Below are 20,636 nucleotides of genomic sequence, written 5' to 3'. Positions count from 1 at the left end.
GGCATGATCTGAGGTCGGACATTTCCGATCTTGTATTAGCGGATCATTGATCTGGGGAGGTGGAGGCTACATCGGTGCTCCACGTGTCCTAGAGCCTTATTAAATGAGGGGAGCGGGGGTGACGTCCGCTCGTTCTTCAAGGTGATCTGATCCTGCGGACCCATGATGAGGCCCCGAGATCCGATGGGACAGCATTTCGATTTCGTACCCGATTTATTGATCCGGAGTGAATGTGGTGCCTCGGCTTTCGAGGTCGACACGTGGCGCAATCCGGTCGGGGGATGGGAACCGACCCTGTCGATCTGGGCGTCAGGGGGGTCTATATAAACCCCACGAGTCTGCCCTAAGAGTTCTATTTGGTTGCCTTGTTTTTTCGCCGTCTCCTTCCTTGCTCCACCCTTCGACCAAATTTTGCCGACGGTGCCCGGAGCGATTTCCGGCGATGTCCCGTAGGTTCCCACCCTATACTAGCTAGGGTTCCTTTTCCCCCTCCCTCCCTTATCTTTAGTTTCATTTCATTTTTCTGTAAGAATGGGTCTCAGTCCTGAGGAAGTTGGGTCGAGTCTGTCAGGGGAGGAGTTGGAATTAATCCGCTCCCGGTTCTTCTTCCAGCCCGGGTTTCATCTTGAAACGGCGGGACCGGAAGATAGGGCGACACGGCCGCCCCCAGGTCGGATCGCGGTTCACCGCGAGACGCTCTGGGCCGGCTTGCGGTTTCCTGTTCATGAGTTCAGGACCTCCCCGCTGGGGGGGCTGTGTTATGGGGGGTTCCCCGAATTTAGTCCCACATCGGCCGTGTAGCGGGAAGGTCTGTGCCATATAATGGGGGGCTCAATCACCCTTCCCTAAGGAGGCGCCTTTTGCGGGGCAAAACCGTGAGGCGCCGTGAGGAGGGCTTCGGGTACGTTCGACCCCCGAATCGGACCCAAAGCGGACAATACCTTCTGGGGGACCCTCTCTCTTCTGCTGCTCGGCTGGTGTGTGGGCTCTGCTGGTGACGGGGTGTAAATCCCGCATCAGATGGCGCTAGAAGGAGGGCCTCGGCCCTCCGCCTATCCAGCAAGGAGCCGACCCGGGCACAGGACCTCCCCGCTGGGGGGGCTGTGTTACGGGGGGTTCCCCGAATTTAGTCCCACATCGGCCGTGTAGCGGGAAGGTCTGTGCCATATAATGGGGGGCTCAATCACCCTTCCCTAAGGAGGCGCCTTTTGTGGGGCAAAACCGTGAGGCGCCGTGAGGAGGGCTCCGGGTACGCTCGACCCCCGAATCGGATCCAAAGCGGACAATACCTTCTGGAGGACACTCTCTCTTCTGCTGCTCGGCTGGTGTGTGGGCTCTACTGGTGAGGGGGTGTAAATCCCGCATCAGTTATATTCCCTGAAGAATATCGAGATCAATTGCTTTTTGATTGTTCATCACCAATTTCTAGTCTAGGTACAGATGTCTAAGTTCCGCAAGTAAGAAGAAGTGCTTTTATATGTAGAAGAGGGGCTGCTTTTTTATTATTACAATTGAGAAAGAGGACGAAGACCGGCATCTGATCTCCTGACCACTATTGCTGCTCCGCCGCTACTCAATTGCTACCGCACTGCAAAGTAGACCAAAAAGAACATTGGCGCTATTTCCAAACATTTGGCGGAGCAAGCAACAGCCTTGGAGTCGTAACTCGTAGATGGACCCGAACAAGGTAGCGATCGACAAGTGCAGCGACCAGGGGCGGCTCAATATATTTGGGGGCCTAAGGCGAACTCACTGAAAGAGACCTTTTTTTAAAAAAAATGATAAAAATATTTTAATAAATATAAAATACTTTAAAAACGGTCGAGATTCAAGAACACCCAGAATGCAAACTATTCAAAAACAATAAGATAAAACTAATCAATCTATAATTTTATATTGAAAGATAAGGATAACAAAAAAATTTAATGTTCCAATTAGTAAACCATGGTAGGAGAAATTTGTTATAATACTTTGTGACTTCTCCCCATGGCATGGAAACTGAGAGCAAAATGTCAAAATTTCAGCTAGAACCAATCTAAAACCTGTGCTGTTTTCGAATTGCCAAGTAAAACAAACTAATAGGGCTATTCAAACATTCTGTTTTCAAAAAGTATAAAGTTTAATTCTTTAAGCATGATGCCATCAGACATATTAAAATAGTTGAAACTGGATCTAAAACTATCAAACCAATGAGGTGAAATAAGTGATTTTCATATTTAAACAATAGTGTTTCAATACTAAAAAAATTCTACAATAGACTTTTTTTTTGGGGGGGGGGGGAGCGGGGCGGGGAGGTGCGGAAGAAATTGAGATGCTATCTCCAAAGGAAAGATATACAGGAAAATATTGGGTGAATTCAAATAGTCTAGTCTTATGTTTAGTGGATGAAAGTAATTTTTGCCCCATGAGAGACAATAAATCTCTAAACTCCAATAAAAAAAGACAGAAAAAGGGTGTTCAACTTCTACTTGTTGACAAGGCTAGTGAAAGGAACTTGAGAATTGAGCTCTGCTTCTAATGCTAAGAGCACCAACACAAGGACAATGGCACAATGCAAGATATAAAAAAATAAAACTGAAAGAATCATTCTATCCAACATTCACCCAGAAAAGATAAGGAAGGCTGCTTGTAGATCAAATCAATAAGTACATTAGAAGCAAGGAAGCACCAATTTCAAGCAAGGCTGGACAAATGTTTCGGTGAGTTCCTATGAGGGAGGGGGAACCGGGGAAGCAGCATGATTTCAAGATCAGCATGAACTTGCAAAAGGTAATGCCACTCAAATAAATGCAGAATGTAAGTGTGATTATCAACTTCATGGCGCATGACCGAACTACTGCTGTAAATGGACTGGATTGACCTCAACGGCTCAACCAATAGACATCTAATGCCAAGACAAACAAACTACGGAATTAGGCACACAAATTTTCATAGGCATTTTCTCAAACATCTTTCTTGTCCATATAGAGAGAGAGACTTACAAGTGCAGCGGGCTGACGTGAAGAAGATGGGAGCCAGGGACTTAGGCCTCAGCGGACGAGAGAGAGGCAAGGAGGTCGCGGGACGGCGGGAGACAGAGGAGACGACCTCGCCGGCTCGCCGGCGTGGCGGCGCCCTTCGGCCCTTGTTGGTCACGACGAAGACGAAGACAGAAGAGGGTGGTCGGTGAAGCAGAGCTGCAGAAGAGGAGCTGAGAAGGACGATGAGGATTGAGGAATGAGGAGTGGAGGACCATGAGGATTTTAAAGAAAGGGACGATGGGCGAATGGCGATGGGATTGCCGGATTGGGATGGTGTCGCTGCAGAAGACTCACCCTCAGTCATCTTGTCGAGGGAGCCGTTGGCTCTACGAGAAGGGGGGAAGGAGTCGTCCGTTGCTTGTCTTGTCGGCTATCCATTGTCGTAGGCAGCTAGGCGCCAGGCGGTAGGTTAGTAGCTACTGCCACAGTGCCACTGCTGTGAAAACTGCGGTGCAGCGCAGCAGCAGGGTCTTCTTTGGGCAGCGACGCAGCGCGGCGCGGCGGCAGCAGGGTCTTCTTTGGGCAGCGACGCAGCGCGGTGCGACGGCAGCGGGGGGCTTCTTTGGGGCCGGGGGCCTTAGGCGACCGCCTCAGTCGCCTAGGGCTCGAGCCGGCCCCGGCAGCGACCAAGATGTTGGAGAAAGAGCTACCAAAATCCTTACAGGTTGAGAGGAAGGTGGTGATGCGCTGTTTATGTGGTACATTTCTTTAGAGCATTCCTTTGAACAGCTTCTGGGCGGCATGTTGAGAGAACTTGTTTTCGACAAAGTCATGGAGCATCATCCAACACATGCTATGACTGATATTCCCGAGTACAGCTATTGTTGTCGAACAATTCAGTTGCATTGATCGGACGGCTTTCATGGAGATTAGCAATTATGATAGTATTATGTTTGGTTTGGAAAGGAGACGACGGGCGGTGGATAGACATATGGAGTGAGCGAGAGTGAAGGCGGAGGAAAGGTGGCAGGTGCTACGCTAAGGGCAGGGAAAAAGGAGTCCAGGTGGCTGGCATTGGATCATGCTCAACGGGAGTAGAGTAGAAGCTAGTGGAGCTCCACCAATACAAGGTAGGAATGCGAAGGGGGGGGTTAAGGGGAGGCGTTGGGATAAGATACAGGGGGACGAAATGGAGGTGGATGTGGAGATGGTGATAGGAAAAGAAAAACGCAGAGAATGTCATAATTCGCGAGCTCATTTCATGAACTCGCGAGCCGTGGCCTTCTGATGGAACTTCTTTTCGAGCTGATTTTGTTTGCCTTACGGGTAAACTTCCAAGAAATCAAAGCATGGCCTGATTAACTGGAGACGTGAAGACTAAAACCACCCGAAGTAAATATATTAATCTACAAATTATGGAGGAAAAAAAAAAGGTCGAGCATTCACTTACAGTTAGCGTGAGGATGAGTTTTGGGAGGTGTAAATATGATCCTATGATTCCCTGAAGCATCTGGAAGAGGACATGTCGAATTTAGATCCTCTCATTGAACTATGAGAGATCTTCTAGCGCTCAGTCATAAGCCATTCGTGTATTGTATCATGGCTTGTGATTGAGCAAGCCAAGAAAAAAGCAGGACATGTATGTCTTCCGTCTCACTTAATCACAAACCATCGTACGATATGCAAACAAGTGAGTGCTGATCGAGCATTGGGCGTCTCCATCCAAGCAAACGGGAAAGAATCCTGACACGGACACGTTGCAGACACACGTATGTGGTTGGTTTGCTTGTTCGACCATAATCATGTCAGCTAGGTGGTTGGACAATCATGGAACGATGCGAGATCATGAAGAAAATAATGATCAGAAAAGGCATCAGACAATCGGTCTCTTTGATACTCCAACAGCACCATTGCTGCTGCAATTACCGCAGAGCCGCTATCTTCCATTTTTGATGAGAAATCTTTTTTGGGGAGTGGAGGTCGATTATTTTGTCGTCAGAATGGAGATTCGACATTCCTTTCGAACATATCTTATCATGACTCGACCATCCAAATAGAGATCCAACTTGCTCTGAGTTTCATCATTTTCCTAGTTTATGATTTCAAAGGGAATTGATAATCTTGAGTGTTAATTGAAATATCCACCCCATATTGCCTTGTTTAATCCAGTTTAGCCATTTAGATATATTGATCGATCATCACATGTGTCACAACCTAAGATCTCATTGAAAAAGATTAGTTGGAAGATATTATTTAGGTTCTTTAGCTCTCTAAGAGTATCCAAGTTCCACTCAGTGCATAGACGATGTGAGACTAAATACACACCCGCATGCGATCCTCACATACTCCTCCATTTAAGTCTTGACGTCCTCACCAGGTTAAGGGTCCAATTTCACTTAAATTTAATCACAAGCACAACAATTGGCCCGTGGTCAGTTTCAATGGGCTTGTGCTGTTTCACGATTTAGAACCTCATCCAAAAAGACTAGTAAAAAAGTATTTATCTGTCAACTATAGTTATATAACTTCAAAGATGTATCATTTCTCCTGCAAACAAGCCTCAACAAGCATTAACTGACATCTAGAGTTGTCATCTAAAATTTAAAACATGGCTACTAGGATACATTTATGTCTTGAAGATGATAATATATTGAAGTGTGAAGAAGCAATAAAATAGTTGAGAATGTTGAGATTCATTGCTCCTTTTAAAAGATATTGAGATTTGTTGCTGGAAATTGGACCCGGGGGCCGCCACGGAGCCAGGGGAGGAGGAGCTCCGCCGCAGGGAGGGCGGACGGCGGTGCGCCGGCCGGCTGCGTCCTCCTGGAGGGTGAGCGAGCGAGGGAGAGTGCGTCCTGTCCTGTCCTGCAAAAAAGCCGGTGGCCGGGCTCCCCGGCGCCGGCCCTCCGATGCTTAAGTCAGAGGGGGCAAATATGTGGAGAGAGCAAGGAAGAGATATGTGGAGAAGATGAAGAGAATATTGTGCTCAATTGTGTCTGTGCTGTTTACTTGTGTTCCGGTCCTCCCCTTCTTTCCTCCCAGGCTCCCTTTTATAGAAGGATTTTATGTTGCCTGGGAGGTGACAGGGAGTTTGTTCTCTTTTGTAATAATTGGGCACGATTTGGCCCATTAATGGCGTAGTGGAGAATAAGGCCGAATCGGACCGGAACCAGGAAGTTGTCACGGTCGATCGAACCTGTTGGAGTGGTTGAACCGCCGGCCGCGGTGGGCCTGGGGTCCGTGGATGGTAAGTGCATTTATTACCGAGTGAACCGGCGGTCAGGAAGAGCCATACGCTTTGATGGTTCAGTGATCCGGAGATCGCCTTGAGCCGTGTTCATTAAATGACTGAGTGCATCGGAGACTTGAGGGGGTCTCATGCATTAATGGCAGATCGTGCCGAATACCTGCGGAGATCTTATGCCTTGATGGCTTGGAGATAGCGGCAGGTTGTAGTGGAGTTGTCAGGTCCCTCAGGGGGTTAGGCAGGAGTCGAACATTTGGTCAAGGCAATCGGCTCGGCAGGGGTGCCGAGCCGAGCTGGTCGCCCAATGGGGCGCCCTGTGGCGGGGTCGCTTCTAATGCTTCTGGTCGGCGCCTTTTGGGCGAGCGCCTTCTAGCCGAGCGCCTTTATTTCGCGCTCTTTCCTCTCTGGTCAGCGCCTTCTAATCGAGCGCTTTTTTGGTCGGCGTCCTCTGGTCGGCTCTTTCTAGCCGAGCATCCCTACTTGGTTGTGTTGGTTGGTCCGAGCGCCTCTTCTTGGCGCTCCCTCTGGTCGGCACTCTTGGGCCGAGCATCTTTTCGGATCGGCGCTCTCTAGCCGAGCACCCCTCTGGTTGGTGCTCTCTGGTCGGCACTCTTTGGCCGAGCGCCTTTCCGGTCGGCGCTTTTTGGCCGAGCGCCTCCGTGGCGGTATGAACAGGGAGTTTTTCCCCTAACACTACCCCCCGACTTCCGAGTTCCAGTTGGCTACCAGCTGGAGCGCGGGAAGTAGCTTTAGTTGGGTCATTACGAATTCCGAAAATTTTAATTTATTGCGCATTTTGAATTATCGGACGCTTCGAGATGCCTTTAATAGGCGGCGTCTCTTCTTTCCCGAAAAGCCTTATTATTGGGACACCTTTTGCGAAGCGTCCTCGCGCCGTGGGCTCATGATGGGGCCGCACGATCCGATGGGGCGCTTCGGCGTTCGAAGCGTTAGCCCTAATTAAATGCATCGTTCTGTCTTTTGGACCGACACGTGTGGTCATCTCAACGGGGTGCGGCTTTTCTTTTTGCCGATCGGGGCCGTTGGGGAGGTTTATATAAACTCTCCCCTGGCCCTCCGTCCCCTTCCTATTGCCTTCTGCTTCCAGCTTTTCTTCCCCCAGCTTTTCACAATCTGAAGTTCTTTTCTCCGGCATCTTCCTCAGGTCCCCCTTTTTCTTTTTAATCTCTCTCTCTCAATGGGTTCTCTTCCCAGTGAGGTTGTATCTACCATGAGCGTCCTGGAGGTCGAAATGACCGAAGAGTGGTTTTTCCCTCTTCACGGGTTCCGTTTGGAACCCGCCAGGCGTGGGAATCGGGTAACCGATCCTCCGATAGGCCGGATTGGAGTGTACCTAGAGTCACTCTGGGCCGGTCTCCGATTTCCTCTTCACGGCTTCGTGAATGAGTTGCTGATGGTATGCCGGCTGGTTCCGGCGCAACTCGCTCCGAATGCCTGGAGGACAGTGATCGGTTTCCTGTCACTGTGCTTACTGCACGGGATTCCGACCTCTGTCAACGTTTTCCGGCGACTTTTTATTTTTAAGTCGAATCCGGGAGACGGTGAGTGGCTCTACATCGCCCTTCGGGCGGGTCGGCCACTCTTTCATGGTGCCCCCTCGTCCATTCATTACTGGAAGAAGAAATTCTTCTTCCTAGGTTCTGAACGGTCCTGGGGGTTTGACCCCAGGTGGGGGCCGGCCCAGCTCAGGTCCATCAACAAACCCCCCCAGCTTTCTCCACGTGAGCAGGGGATCATCGACACCATCCGCGGCCTCGGGGACGGCATTTTGCTGAACGGCCTCATATGTGAGGATGCTCTGGTGAACGTGGGCTTGAGCTCGGCACGTCCCCACGGTAAGGATAGTTACAGTGTCTCTTTTTATTTCCTTACTGTTCTAATGTTCTAATCCTGTTCGCCTTTGCAGATATCGCAAAGATGGTGACTAAAAGCGAAGTCCTCTATGCTCGCTTCCAGAAGAGGGCCGCCGAGCTCTCGGGCGAGCCCACCGAGCCGAGAAAGAAACAGAAGGTCTCGGCGACCCCAGTGACCCCGGCGACAGCAGTGGCCGAGGCGGGTCCTTCTCGCCCTGCGCACTCCGAGGTGGGGCCTTCTCGCCCCGCGCACCCCGATGCTGGTCAGAGGGAGGGTGCGGATTCCAGGGGCTCGGGCTCCCGGGGAGCTTCGGTGGTGCTCCCATGCCCGGTGCCCTTGGCACAAATCCCTGGTCGGCAGGATGCTTCAGTTGCCGACCAAGGGAGGAGTTCCGTGGGTCCCGCGCTTGCGCACCCCGCCTCAGTCATGCGGCAGTCAGATCGGCCGCTTGTCCGACCCCAGCCCCCTAGCTCCGAGCCGGGGAGCAGTCACGGAGCCTCGGGGTCGGCTCCGCCTAGGCCAGCCGATGCTGGCCTTCCGGGCCCATCAGGCTCGGGGGAGCGAGTGCCTCTTGCACTCACCTGGTCGGTATTCGAGGGCGATTCAGCCCTCGAAAACCCTCGAGTGGCGCGCGAAGTATTTCGGGTCGCGCTGCTCCCGGCCGACCGGGCCACGATACAGTCCATGAGCTACAATGCCTTCATGGACGCTACCCGCTGCAACGCCGTCCGGGTAAGTAAAAATTTTCATCTGTGTAATTTGTAAAAAGTTTTTACTCGCAGCGCCTTATGTTTTTCTTTTCGTCTCTTTTACAGCACTTGCACGAGACGGAAATGCTGATGCACATAGTCCAAGACTACCGGGAGCGGGCCCGGAGGTGCCAGCGTGGTTACGAGGAGGCCCAGGCGAGGTACCTGGCCGCCGAGGCGAGGTACCAGGCCTCCGAGGCCGAACGTCAGGTGCTCCAAGAAAGAATTGGAGCATCCGAGGAAAGAATTCGAGCTCTGACCGCTGAGCTCGATGAAGAGAAGGGCGCGCACACATTAACAAGGTCCGAAGTGCGCGCCGCCGAGGCTCGTTTGGCCACAGCCGAGCTCGTCGGTCACTTAAGACCGTATCTCGACGTCTCGAGCCATCCCGACGGATCGGGGCATCCCGACGTCTCGGGGCATCCTGACCGTGGTCAGGGTAGGAGAACGAGCCGAGCTCGTTGGCCGATGGAGCACGAGCCGAGCTCGTCGGTGGAAGTCGATGGAGAACGAGCCGAGCTCGTCGGTCACTTAAGACCGTATCTCGACGTCTCGAGCCATCCCGACGGATCGGGGCATCCCGACGTCTCGGGGCATCCTGACCGTGGTCAGGGTAGGAGAACGAGCCGAGCTTGTTGGCCGATGGAGCACGAGCCGAGCTCGTCGGTAGAAGTCGATGGAGAACGAGCCGAGCTCGTCGGTCACTTAAGACCGTATCTCGACGTCTCGAGCCATCCCGACAGATCGGGGCATCCCGACGTCTCGGGGCATCCTGACCGTGGTCAGGGTAGGAGAACGAGCCGAGCTCGTTGGCCGATGGAGAGCGTATCACGAACTCACAAACATCTTCAGGGAATCCTCGTAAGTCCCCCATCATCCCGAGGCATCGGGGCATCCCAACCGTGGTCAGGGAAGGAGAAATAAACCTGGGATCATGAGATAACCAGAAAAATCGGTGAGCTTGAAATGAGTATGCAGACCATAAGTTTATTATGAAATGAAATTCATAGAATGATTCAATAGTTGAATAATGAGGGACCCCTTGGGGTTCTACTGGTGGTACACACGGAGATTTTCAGAGCTCCAGCTCCGTGGAATGGGAGTTCCATCTAGAGACTCCAATTTATAAGTTTCGGGTCGGCGGATGCGCGTGACTCGGTATGGTCCTTCCCAGTTCGGGGCCAGCTTCCCTTGCTCAGTTGGTCGGGAGGCTTCAGCTCTTCTGAGGACAAGGTCCCCTGGTCTGAAAGATTTGACTTTGACCCTGGCGTTGTAGTACTGAGCTGTCCTTTGCTGGTACCTTGCCATACGAACTCGGGCGGCCTCCCTTGTTTCCTCAACTAGGTCAAGGTTGCTTCTGAGCTGCAAAGAGTTGGAGCTGGCGTCGTGATGCTCGACTCTTGGAGAAGGAATCCCAATCTCCAGTGGGATGACAGCCTCCGTCCCGTATGTCAGGTTGAAGGGAGTCTCGCCGGTGGGGACGCGGAACGTGGTCCGGTAAGCCCACAGGACATTGTATAGGTCTTCGACCCATTGTCCTTTGGATTTGTCGAGCCTGGCTTTGAGACCCTGCAAAATAGTACGGTTTGTTACCTCGGTTTCTCCGTTTGTCTGAGGGTGCGTGACCGAGGTGAAGCGGTGGTCAATGCCAAGCTCGGAGCAGAACTCTCTGAAGTGAATGTTGTCAAACTGGCGACCGTTGTCGGAGATGAGGATGCGGGGAAGCCCGAATTTGCAGATTATGGACTTCCAGATGAAATCCCGCATCTTCTGCTCGGTGATCCGGGCGAGGGGCTCGGCTTCCACCCACTTTGTGAAATAGTCGATGGAGACGACCAGGAACTTCCTTTGCCCGGTGGCCAGTGGAAATGGCCCTAGAATGTCAATTCCCCATTGGGCAAAAGGCCAAGGGGAACTGATTGAAGTCAAGGGAGCCGAGGGCCGGCGTTGAACATTGGCGTTCCTCTGGCACCGGTCACATCTTTGGACGAAGTCCATAGCATCCTTCTGGAGTGTCGGCCAATAATATCCTTGGCGTAGAATTTTGTGGGCCAATGCTCGCCCTCCCAGGTGATTTCCACAAATTCCTTCATGGACCTCGCGCATGGCGTAATCAGCCTCCGTTGGGCGAAGGCATCTGAGGAGGGGAGATGTGAAAGATCTCCGATAGAGCCTTCCCTCATGCAATATGTACCGGGTGGCGGAGCGCTTAATTCGGTGAGCCTCTTGTTCATCGGTGGGGAGGATTTCGTCTTGCAGGTAGCTGATGAGTTCATCCATCCAGCTTGGCTCGAACTCAGTGCAGAGGGTCTGCTCGGGCTCGTCTGTACTGGGCTTTTGGAGATACTCCAGTACTACCGCTTTGGGAAGCTCGCTCATGCGAGAGGACGCCAGCTTTGATAGCTGGTCGGCCCTGAGATTCTCCGACCTGGTAACATGTTGAATGTGAAAAGAGTCCAGGGTCGAGGCGAGATCCCGTACCTTCTGAAGATACTTCTGCATGGTCGGGTCTCTGGCTTCAAAGTCGCCCATAATTTGGTTGACGACGAGCTGAGAATCACTGAAGGCCTTTAAGTCCTTCACTCCTAGCTCTTTGGTTAGCTTGAGCCCGGCGACAAGCGCTTCGTACTCCGCCATATTATTGGAAGTAGGAAACTCAAGGCGCAAGGCTTGCTCGGCGACCACCCCCTCCGGGCTGGTGAGGATAAGTCCCGCTCCACTACCCCCCGAGTTTGAAGAGCCATCGACATGCAGGGTCCATGTCAAACTCGGGGTCGGCTCCGTTGGTGGCTCAGGCTCGGGCTCGGCCTCGTCCGGTATAATGCACTCGACTATAAAGTCTGCGAGCGCTTGTGCTTTGATCGCCGGTCTGGGTCGGTACTCGAGGTCGAATTCTCCGAGCTCGATGGCCCATTTAGTGATCCGGCCCGCACGGTCTGATCTTTGCAGGATTTGCTTGACTGGCTGGTCGGTCAGCACAGCCACTGTATAAGCTTGGAAGTAGGGTCGGAGCCTCCGAGCTGAGATGACCAGAGCATAGACAGTCTTCTCCAGCTTGGAGTATCGGGTCTCGGCGTCCCTCAAGACCCGGCTGGTGTAATATACTGGCTTTTGGAGTTTACCCTCCTCTCGGACCAGGACCGAGCTTACTGCTACAGGGGAAATAGCTAGATACAGGTAGAGGAGTTCACCCTGTTGAGGCTTTGTGAGCAGGAGAGGGGAAGCCAGCAGATGCTTGAGCTTTTCGAAAGATTGCTGGCACTCGTCCGACCACAAAAAGTTCTTCGGCTTCTTGAGGGCTGCGAAGAATGGAAGGCAGCGCTCGGCCGAGCGGGAGATGAATCTCCCGAGAGCTGCAACTCGGCCTGTGAGCCGTTGTACCTCCTTGACCGTCCTGGGAGGCGTCATCTCTTGGAGGGCTCGGATCTTTTCGGGGTTGGCCTCGATTCTCCGTTGCGTAATGATGAAGCTGAGGAATTTGCCGGAGGTGACTCCGAATGCACATTTGGCTGGATTGAGCTTCATCTGGTACTTTCGGAGTGTGGAGAATGCTTCATTGAGGTCGGCTATATGGTCTTGTGCCACCTTGCTTTTCACCAACATATCATCAACATAGACCTCCATGTTCCGGCCTATCTGTTCTTTGAAGATCCGGCTGACCAGCCTTTGATAAGTTGCCCCGGCATTTTTTAAACCGAACGGCATCACTTTGTAGCAGTAGGTTCCTCCGTCGGTGATGAAGGCTGTCTTTACCTCATCTTCTGGCGCCATGCGGATCTGGTTATATCCGGGAAAGGCGTCCATAAATGCCAGCAGCTCATGACCTGAGGTGGAGTCCACGAGCTGGTCGATGCTGGGAAGTGAGAAGCTGTCCTTTGGGCAGGCTTTATTCAGGTCGGTGTAGTCCACGCACATACGCCACTTCCCGCTGGCTTTCTTGACGAGGACCACGTTGGCGAGCCACTCCGGGTAGGATATTTCCCGGATGAAGCCAGCCTCAAGGAGCTTGCCGACCTCCTCGGCTGCTGCTCGCTGTCGTTCAGGGGCGGCGCCTCGCTTCTTTTGTCGCACGGGCTTGCTGGTTGGCTTCACTTGGAGCCGGTGGACCATGACCTCTGAATCTATTCCTGGCATGTCCGCGGGCGACCATGCGAAGACGTCCATGTTGTCGCGTAGAAAATTAACGAGGCGGCCCCTCTCATGCTTGTTGAGGCCAGAGCCGACCTGCACGGTTAGCTCGGGAGAGTTCTCTCGTAAAGGAACTTGGATTAATAACTCACCAGGCTCTACCCGCTCTTTCTGAGGGTTGACCCGTGCCTCCAGAGTCTTAGTCGAGGGCTGATCGGTTGCTGGGACGGGCACCTCGGCTGGTCGCTTTGCCTCGTGGGTCGCCAGGTAGCATCGCCTTGCCACCATTTGATCTCCTCGAACTTCGCCGACTCCCTGGCCGGTGGGGAACCGCATGAGCAAGTGGTGAGTTGAGACCACTGCTCGGAGGGCGTTGAGGCCTGGACTTCCGAGGATGGCATTGTAGACTGAGGGAAGGCATATCACGAGGAAGCTCATCCCTACGGTACTTTCACGGGGGGCGAGCCCAGCTGTGACCAGAAGGTCAATCTCGCCCTCTACTGGGACTGAATCCCGAGTAAATCCAACTAACGAGTCCAGAATGGCCTAATCAAAAAGGGGACATGAAGCCGCTCATGCGACTCCTTCTTTACAAACGTCGAATTGAAACAGGTCCGGGTCACGCGCTATTCCTAAGACAAACTCCTGAGTGAAAAGTTCGGTAGAATTCCTTCTTCTCATCTGGTAGCGTGAACAAAGTTTTGTCACCAAAGACGAGACGAGCGGGAAAACCCTAACTTCTTAGCATTCATCCTCCGTAGCTGCTCTTTGGTCATCCCCATTTTACAGTAGGCACCAAAATATAAAACATTTGCCGAGCTTCCATTATCAACCAAGACGCGTTTTACATCAAATTTATTTATGATCATGGAGATAACCACGGCATCATCATGGGGAGTTTCGACTCCCTCTAGATCATCATCTGAAAAGGAGATGGCTTCAGAGGCGTGCAGGCGCTTCGAGGAGGTTTCTTCCCCTGAAGCTTCCCCAGCTGAGGCCCCGCCTCGGATGGTATTGATGATGCCGGCGATAGGCCTGTTGGCATTTGAACCTTCAGGCTGTGCAGCTCCTTCGGCTGGCTTCTCTTCACGCCGGCCTTGCACGAACCGATCGAGCACCCCTCGGCGGATGAGTGCTTCAATCTCGTTTCGGAGCTGATAACAATCCTCAGTGTCATGGCCGTTGTCTCGGTGGAAACGGCAATACTTCCGGAAGTCACGCCGGATTCTGGTATCTTGTTTTGGAGGTGGGAGCCGGATGCGATCCCGACTCTCAATCTCCATGAGGATTTCAGCCCGAGGAGCATTGAGGGGAGTGTATTTTTCATACCTCTCCTCGGGTGCACGGGCCTGTAGTGGGAACCTCGGGCGGAGTGGTGACCTCTGCTGTGGCGGTCCCCTCAATCGGGGTGGACTCTTCGGGCGGGGCGGATTCTTAGCTCGTCGCGGAGACGGGCTTCTGGGCTGGCCGCGCTCCTCGCGGCGTCTCTTCTTGGGGTTCTGCTCGGTCCCGCCCCGCCTAACTGCCACGGCTTCTTCCGCCTTGGCGTACTTCCGCGCCCGAGCGAACATTTCGGTGAGGTCCGCGGGGAAACTCTTCTCGATTGAGAAGAGGAACCTGTAAGACCGGGATCCAGTCTTTAGCGCTGACATGGCGATTGACTGGTCAAGCTCCCGGACCTCCCATGTTGCGGCGGTAAACCGGTCCAAATACTCCTTGAAGGACTCTCCCTCCTTTTGCTTAATGTCTAGGAGGGAGTCGGACGTCCGTCGCTGGGGCTGGCTGGCGGCAAAGTTGCCGGCAAACTGTCTGCCGAGCTGCTCAAAGGAGGAGACAGTACTCGGTTTCAGCCCGGTAAATCACAGCCGGGCTGGTCCTCGGAGTGTCGCCGGAAAAGCCTTGCATATCATGGCCTTCGAGGCTCCTTGTAGGGCCATCAAGACCCGGTAGCTTTTCAGGTGGTCAAGGGGATCAGCCTTGCCGTTGTAGGGCTCCACCTGGGGCATCTTGAACCGTAGCGGAACCGGTTCATCTTCGATCTCCGGGGAGAAGGGTGACTTCGTAGTGAACTCGAAGTCGCCGTCACGTCCTGATTTTCTCCCGTGGAGTGCCTGGATTTGGCGCTCCAGCTTCTCGACCTTCTTGTCGAGTTCGTCATTCTGGAGAATCATTGCAGCGGTTCGTTCGGGTGCAAGTCGCCCCGGAACCGACTCAGCTTCTGAAGGTTGTGGCCAGCCTCCGTGGCCTCTGACTGGGTGCCCTCTCCAGAGGGAGGCCTAGACTTGAGAGTCTTGACCTCGAAGGGGAAGTCCGCTTGTAGGAGGCTCCGATTGAACTGGAGCCGGAGGAGGTGACGCCGTTGGGATGCCCCTGGGTTGCAGGCTTTGGACAGCGGTGGCCAAGGCCTGCACCTGTTGCACCAGGGCATCAAACTGCTCCGGCCGAACTTGAGGTGCTGACTCGGCCGGAGGTGGTGAGTTTTGGACAGAATGTTCAGGACTGGGTGGAGGACGTCGAGAGGCGTTGGAAGCCCCTTTGCTTCTTAGCTTCATGGCAGCGACTCGGGCCCTTCCTCTAGCGCCAACTGTTGCTGGAAATTGGACCCGGGGGCCGCCACGGAGCCAGGGGAGGAGGAGCTCCGCCGCAGGGAGGGCGGACGGCGGTGCGCCGGCCGGCTGCGTCCTCCTGGAGGGTGAGCGAGCGAGGGAGAGTGCGTCCTGTCCTGTCCTGCAAAAAAGCCGGTGGCCGGGCTCCCCGGCGCCGGCCCTCCGATGCTTAAGTCAGAGGGGGCAAATATGTGGAGAGAGCAAGGAAGAGATATGTGGAGAAGATGAAGAGAATATTGTGCTCAATTGTGTCTGTGCTGTTTACTTGTGTTCCGGTCCTCCCCTTCTTTCCTCCCAGGCTCCCTTTTATAGAAGGATTTTATGTTGCCTGGGAGGTGACAGGGAGTTTGTTCTCTTTTGTAATAATTGGGCACGATTTGGCCCATTAATGGCGTAGTGGAGAATAAGGCCGAATCGGACCGGAACCAGGGAGTTGTCACGGTCGATCGGACCTGTTGGAGTGGTTGAACCGCCGACCGCGGTGGGCCTGGGGTCCGTGGATGGTAAGTGCATTTATTACCGAGTGAACCGGCGGTCAGGGAGAGCCATACGCTTTGATGGTTCAGTGATCCGGAGATCGCCTTGAGCCGTGTTCATTAAATGACTGAGTGCATCGGAGACTTGAGGGGGTCTCATGCATTAATGGCAGATCGTGCCGAATACCTGCGGAGATCTTATGCCTTGATGGCTTGGAGATAGCGGCAGGTTGTAGTGGAGTTGTCAGGTCCCTCAGGGGGTTAGGCAGGAGTTGAACATTTGGTCAAGGCAATCGGCTCGGCAGGGGTGCCGAGCCGAGCTGGTCGCCCAATGGGGCGCCCTGTGGCGGGGTCGCTTCTAATGCTTCTGGTCGGCGCCTTTTGGGCGAGCGCCTTCTAGCCGAGCGCCTTTATTTCGCGCTCTTTCCTCTCTGGTCAGCGCCTTCTAATCGAGCGCTTTTCTGGTCGGCGTCCTCTGGTCGGCTCTTTCTAGCCGAGCATCCCTACTTGGTTGTGTTGGTTGGTCCGAGCGCCTCTTCTTGGCGCTCCCTCTGGTCGGCACTCTTAGGCCGAGCATCTTTTCGGATCGGCGCTCTCTAGCCGAGCACCCCTCTGGTACTCTCTGGTCGGTGCTCTCCGGTCGGCACTCTTTGGCCGAGCGCCTTTCCGGTCGGCGCTTTTTGGCCGAGCGCCTCCGTGGCGGTATGAACAGGAAGTTTTTCCCCCAACAAGATTTATTACTAAGTTCTTATTTTATTTGCAATTTATTTTTAGTAAATGTCCACTTTTGTTAGATTGAGCCGTAGGCTCAACCTACTTGAATTTGTTTGTTTGTTTTTATTTTTGAAATCTGATAGTGATGTTTTTGTTTTTTAGTGAAACATGGTGATGTTTTTGCCTATGTAATAGAAAAGAGAGTGTGAATTATTAAGAGAGTAAGAGACCTATATGACGAGAGTAGAGAGAATTTTGGTGAGACCTCTTTGTGGTTGAGGGAGAAAAGTCTTTTTGGAGAGACGATGTATCCTGAAGATGCTGAGATACGTCCCGTTCGATGCGACGTCCGCAGCGGAATTCGAACGGGATGTCGTTCATCGCATGAACGCGCCTCGGATCGTAGAATTCAAAAATTTTTTAGGATCCAAATCCAGAAGATCTTTGAACTTATTAGGGAGGGGAGAATAGGATCTGAGGACGGTTGATTAAGATTTATAAAGCTAAAACAAAAATCAGAAGTTATAAATTTGAAGATCACATCTTCAAAAATTCTGCAGGTGTAGAACACCGCAGCCTGATAATCTTTCTAGGTTCCTGGTTAAGCCGCACACGTGTCTGGCCTCTACAAGTATCCACACGAGGATCTAATCATCTGAGATAAGGTCTTACCGGAGTGCTAGCTCCTTGCAAAGACCTCTCATGACTATCATAACGATTAGAAGATAAAAATCTGTAGCATACCTCTTTGAAGAAGAACGCTTTTTTCTTCAACCTTGCTCGCAATTAAGGAAGAGATGGGGTACCTTTAATCATGGATCTTTCTTGCCTTGATGCTGTGGAAGAAGAGGATGTAGAGGACCCTCTTGCTGCCGTGGAGAAGAAGGAAGAAGGGGGCTTGGCGTGAGGAAGAACTCCTTCTTCCTTGCTGCCGTGTGGAGTGCTCTTCCTTTGGATCTTCTTCTTCTTTTCTTCCAATGCTTGGAGGAGGAAGAAGATAAACCTTCACCTTGCTGCCGTGAGAGAGGAGAAAGCTCTTCTCTTGCTGCCATGGGAAGGGAGAAGAGAGGGAGAGAGGAGGTGTGGAGAGGATGAAGCATGAATCCTATGCACACACCATCCCTTTAAAAAAATGGGTCTAGGGTTTTCAAAAGAGTTTATCTAGACTAAGAGATAAACTCTACATAACCATGCATTCTTTGGATGAATGCCAAGTGTCCAATCCATGTGCCCATGGTGCCATCAAATCAATGCATGACAAGTGTCCATGAATCTAAATTAAGCCTAATCTAATTAGGCTTGAACCCTATGTCGCCATGTGGACTTTAAAGTCCGCATAGTGTGAACACGACTTAAGTCATATTCATCCTACGATGATATATGGACTTTAAAGTCCGCATATAACTTATGGCATTGATATCCTACGATGCCATATGGTCTTTAAAGTCCGCATAGTGTGAACACGACTTAAGTCATATTCATCCTACGACGACATGTGGACTTTAAAAATCCGCACAAACCCTGGTTTAATCAAATTGACCCAATCATGAACCCAAATCAAATTGGATCGAACCCAATTTGATTTGTCTCATTAAATCAGCCCAATTGCAATCCATTTTCACTTAATTCTTCTTCCATTAACTCACTAACACTTAGTGGGTTAATTCAATCACCAATCACATTGATAATTGACATGAATTGTGATTCGAAATCATAATTATGATAGTCTGACTAATTAAATTCTCTATGTGTGTAACCCCGTAGGTTCTATTCTGACTAGTAGTGAGACATATTGAGATCTCCATCTCAATATCACTGAAACTCTTTTCAGTGGACTGAAACAATTTCAGTTCTAATCTCAGGGTTAAATGATTACCAAGTGAATGTCTTTGAATCTCACAATCCAATAGTGACACCTAGCAGTATATGGTGGCAACCCAGTAGAATGGAATATCTGAACCTCTAGGTGCAGTTAGCATATGATACAGTCACTCTATTATGGATCCCGACATGATGGAGGTTATGGATATCTCGTCAAACCCCATCATCTGTCATATGTTTAATTTATTCGACTTCCAGTTCGAGATATGGAAAACTCTTTTTTTAAAATACCTAGCCAGAAATTTATCGAACTCAGTTGTTGCCCAAGGTGACAAGCCAAGAGGGGGGGGGGGGTGAATTGGTTTCTCTTAATTTTAACTATCTTACTTATATTAATTGATGAGTTAGTAGAATTAAAACAAATCACAATACAAACAACAAGAAGTATAGTGGTTCGGTGCTCTCCTAAGCACCTACGTCCACTCCCCAAGCGACCCCTTGGGAATTCACTATAATCCCGCGGATTACAGTTGGATTATTTTCCGGGCTCACAATCCAAAAATCTTTACACTTTGGTTTTCCGGGTTCACCAAAAACCTATGTTGGTTTTACGGGCTCACCAACGAACCTATGTTGGTTTTCCGGGCTCACCAACGAACCTTTACAATTGGTTTTACGGGTTCACCAATCAACCTACACCGTTGGTTTTGCGGGCTTACCAACTAACCTTTACAAGGAGTTTAATAAACGAAGTAAGAAGATTTAAGCTCCTAGATGAGCAAATATAACAATATAATCTACAAAAAAGAGTTTAGAGAATAATTATCGCTTGATGTGACTTCTCTCTTCTTTATCAAGGATGCTTCACTCTTCAAGGGTGGATGGAGCTCTTAATGACTCTTGAAATATGCTCAACCACTTTTTTTTGACTCTTGAATGAAGCACTTGGATGAAGAAGATTAGGGCACTTTCTCTTTCTTGTATACTTTTTGATATTTTGCAAAAGGATGTTCTCTCTGATGAATAGTGCCACTTTAAATAGTTTCTTCATCCATTGGACAAGCCCCAATGGTTAGAATTCAAAAACTAGCCGTTACTCACTGTTGGAAGGACAAAAAGTACTTCTGCAGAACTAGCCGTTATGCTTCTGCCCGTGCTTGGGTCGGCTCAACCTGTCCTTGGGTCGACCCAACTTTCACTTGGGTCGACTCAACCTTTCCTTGGCTCGACCCTCTCAGAACCACAGAAACTTGCAATTCAGCCTTCCTTCACTTGGGTAGACTCAACATTTCTTTGGGTCGACTCAAGGTTCAGTTGGGTCGACTCAACTTCCACTTGGGTCGACCCTCTCAGGGTTTCCAGAGAACTGTTTTCTTGAGGCTTGAGAGGCTTGAGGTTTGGGTCGACTCATGCTTTCCTTAGGTCGACCCAACGACTGTTCATCCGTGCCATTTTTGCAGAAGTGTGCCAGATGCTTTCTTGATGTGCCGGATCCGACCCAATCAACCTTGGGGTCGACTCAAACCACACTTTGCTGCAACTCAAGGTTAGATTCATCCATATAAACAATGAAATACATCTTTATATAATTATACGAATATACTGAGAGTAACAGACTTATAAATGAAGTATCGAATTAACTTGTAACATCCTCTTGATTATTGCTTGTTAATCATCAAAATAACACTATCATCCTCAATCTCCCCCTTTTTGATGATTACAAAATATAGAGTATGAGCCTATTGATACTTATCTTAAATTCAGTTTTAAAAGGGCTCAAGTTGCTGAATTTCAGCTTTTCAAATATGAGAGTGAAGTCTCCCCCTATTTCATCCAAATGTTTTCAATTTGACTTTTTGAATTGCTCCCCTTTTCATTTATATTTCATTAAAGATGAAACTTCAAAAATTTGAGATAAAGCATGAGTTTCAGATTATGTATCGAGGTGTGAAAGGTATGTGCCAAATTCTGAAATTCAATAGAAATTTTAGATTTGATCATTTTCATTGTTACAAATTGCTCCTCCTTAAATGTATATGTTTTTCTATTATTATTTTCAA

General features: G+C 50.8%; 1 long non-coding RNA gene across 3 annotated transcripts; it reads right to left on the bottom strand.

The window, feature by feature from the left end:
• Positions 1-1,387: 1,387 nt before the first annotated feature.
• LOC113463128 lies at positions 1,388-4,577 on the bottom strand. 3 transcript variants are annotated; one of them, XR_005508742.1, is made up of 2 exons: positions 2,982-4,577; positions 1,388-1,763 (listed from the first exon to the last, which is right to left on the bottom strand). It is a non-coding gene; the product is annotated as an uncharacterized LOC113463128 (long non-coding RNA). The 3 variants fall into 3 exon arrangements; XR_005508740.1 differs by having other exon boundaries at positions 1,388-1,752; XR_003386855.2 differs by lacking the exon at positions 1,388-1,763 and adding an exon at positions 2,411-2,884.
• Positions 4,578-20,636: the final 16,059 nt, after the last annotated feature.

This window comes from Phoenix dactylifera, unplaced genomic scaffold (assembly GCF_009389715.1).
Source record: "Phoenix dactylifera cultivar Barhee BC4 unplaced genomic scaffold, palm_55x_up_171113_PBpolish2nd_filt_p 000591F, whole genome shotgun sequence".
Taxonomy (NCBI): Eukaryota; Viridiplantae; Streptophyta; class Magnoliopsida; order Arecales; family Arecaceae; genus Phoenix; species Phoenix dactylifera.
This window is presented reverse-complemented; position numbering and strand designations above follow the sequence as displayed.